The sequence below is a fragment of the Oryza glaberrima genome, chromosome 10, assembly GCF_000147395.1.
Source record: "Oryza glaberrima chromosome 10, OglaRS2, whole genome shotgun sequence".
Classification (NCBI taxonomy): Eukaryota; Viridiplantae; Streptophyta; class Magnoliopsida; order Poales; family Poaceae; genus Oryza; species Oryza glaberrima.
In genome coordinates this window covers 17094557-17097131 of record NC_068335.1, presented here as the reverse complement: position 1 = coordinate 17097131, position 2575 = coordinate 17094557, and the positions used below count along the sequence as shown (strand labels likewise).

Below are 2575 nucleotides of genomic sequence, written 5' to 3'. Positions count from 1 at the left end.
TTATGTTTGTTTATCCACAGCGAGAAAGCAGGATATTTCTCCCGTCGTGAAGGAAGAGCAGAACATTATCGATCTAAAATCGTTCTCTACGTTTGGATGGTTCATAACCGAACTGAGCTCAGATTAGTAGCCTCACCGGCGGCTGTGTAGCAGATAACGATGAAAGCTCTAGCATATGGAGAATTCCAGTTCTAAGGTTTGCTGCTTATTTTTTCATCTTTTGGATTCTTTTCTTGATCGTTTCTGTTCCTAATTCGTTTTCTTTATATTTTGCATTTGCAGTCCTGCAGCAGGTGCGAATGTATTAGGTGGTGGTGGCTCTCGTTTATGTTTTCACCAGAAACGAACACGCTGGACGATAATAAGTCATGTTCTGCTCCCAGTTCTGCTGTTCGCCATGTTCTGCTACATCTCTAAACCCAAATACAAACACAAGCAGAAAACTACGATCCATGTTCTGCTACATCCGCAGAAGAAGCAGAAGAACTTGTACTGCTCCAATTCACACGACAGTCAGCAACTACGAAACAAAAAGATGGGGCATAGCGGACAAAGATGACAACAGAGAATTTGGATAACACAATAAGCTAAAATAGCCAAAAAAAACGAAGGAAAACTTCTTATTTTTATTTCACTCCAACGAGTAGAAGTTACAGAAAACTCAACTCAAATATTAGTCGCGTTTCTCTCATAGAAAATATCATACATAACTATAGATAGTTCGTACTACTAATCAACGGTCATGCAGAAAGCAAGCCATTATTCCATATGATCTGCTCATTAAACAACTGGCTAAATGTTCTCCTTGGTTAGATGTTTGATCGGAACAACTTCTGCGGCGCCGGGGGTTCTCCGCAGCTTCTGAAATTCATGTTGCAAGCTGTGTGACTATTTCTGGAAATGGATGTCATATTTCTGGAGAGAGCGATTCATCACTTCACTCCTATCACCAGTAGCCATGCAATGCACAGTTGCACAAAACCATTCCTGACCAAAGAACGCAACACACAGTCAGAACCAAACACACAAACAAGAGGAAAATTATAAACAGACATCAACCAATTTTAATCTTCGATATGTACCAATCAGTTGATGAGTTCTGCACACACTCGTGTCCATTCAACAGACCTCCGTCCTCCCGCACCGCCCGCTTGTGCTGAGCAAAAGAACTCGTCGGCAAGGATTAGCCTTTCGCCACCGCCGGCTTCTGCTGCATGTCACCACTCGCCGAGACGCCGACGCGGTTCCACCTTCTTCCACCGTCGGCTTGTGGTGCTCGCCTGAACTCGCCGGCAAGGACGCACCAACGGCTATCGCCGCCTTCTGCATGCGACATCATGTGTCGACAAGGTTCCGCCTTCTGTCGCCGCAGAAGGCGACGCAACAGAACTTGCTGACGAGTTTCTGCCCTCTACCCCAAAAGATTATGCTCCATCAAATTTCCGCAGAACTGATCTGCTTCTGCTCACAAATTCCTCCTCTTCTGACCTACCTCGCCGCCGTTTTAAATAAATATCTTGGTAACAACCTGAACACTAACAACTTCCTGATCAAACGGCCTTGTATGCGTGCGGATTAGCAAGCCTTGCATGCAGAACTTTCAAATAGCCTTGCATGCAGAACATAGCGCCACCAAGACCGCGCAGTGAACATATTTTGCAAAATAAGAAAAATCAATATTTGATTTTCTGCCACGGTGGGTTAGTGGATACCTTCTCTCCTAACGTGAGTGGGGCGAGACCCAAAACCCGATTACAAATCCACACAGAAAAAAAAAGAAAAATAACAAAGAAAAAAGGGGAAAAAAAGAGAAAGCCTCCAAGCACGCCGCCGCTGCCCTCGCTTCTTGCCGCCGTCGCCCCTGGGCTCGCCGTCGCCCCCTCTTCCGCGTCGGCCGCCAAGCTCGCCTTCCGCCGCCGCCAAGCTCGCATCCCGGGCCTATGCCGAGCTCGCCGCCGCCGCCCTCGCATCCTGCCGCCGCCGCCGGCTCGCCGTCACCCCTCTTCCCGCTCGTCGTCGCCCCCTCTTCCGCCTTGGCTGCCTCGCTCTCCTCCCACCGCCGCCGAGCTCACATCCCGTGCCGCTGCCGAGCTCGCCTCCTGCCGCCGCCGCCTCCGGGCACACCGTCGACCCCTCTTCCCACCGCCGTCGAGCTCACCTCCCGCCGTCATGGCTCTCGTGTCTCGCGTTGGTCGCCGCCCTCGCCGCACGCACCAGCCGCTGCGTCGCCTTCGTTCTCGCTTGGAGAGGGGTGACGCGACCCTCTTTGGTCGCTCGCCCGGCTCGCCCGAGCATTGGGCGGCTGCATCTGGGGGAATATTCTTCTCCGGGCCGCCCTATCCCACTTTTGCCCAGCAACTAAACACCTAAAAAAATAGGCCGCCATGTCCTATACACCCAAAACCCTCCATCCAAACACATCCTAAGCAGAGAGAGCAGGCAAAGTGAGAAAATGTTCTTTCTAAGGGTTTGTTCGATTGATTCCTCGTATTTACGAAGAGGACTTTTACAGTACATTCCACTGCTAGTATATACTAGTAGTATATTTGATCTAATGGTGTAAATTCATCTGATC

General features: G+C 49.8%; 1 pseudogene; it reads right to left on the bottom strand.

Moving 5' to 3' along the window:
• Positions 1-642: 642 nt before the first annotated feature.
• LOC127785918 (uncharacterized) lies at positions 643-2171 on the bottom strand (annotated as a pseudogene).
• Positions 2172-2575: the final 404 nt, after the last annotated feature.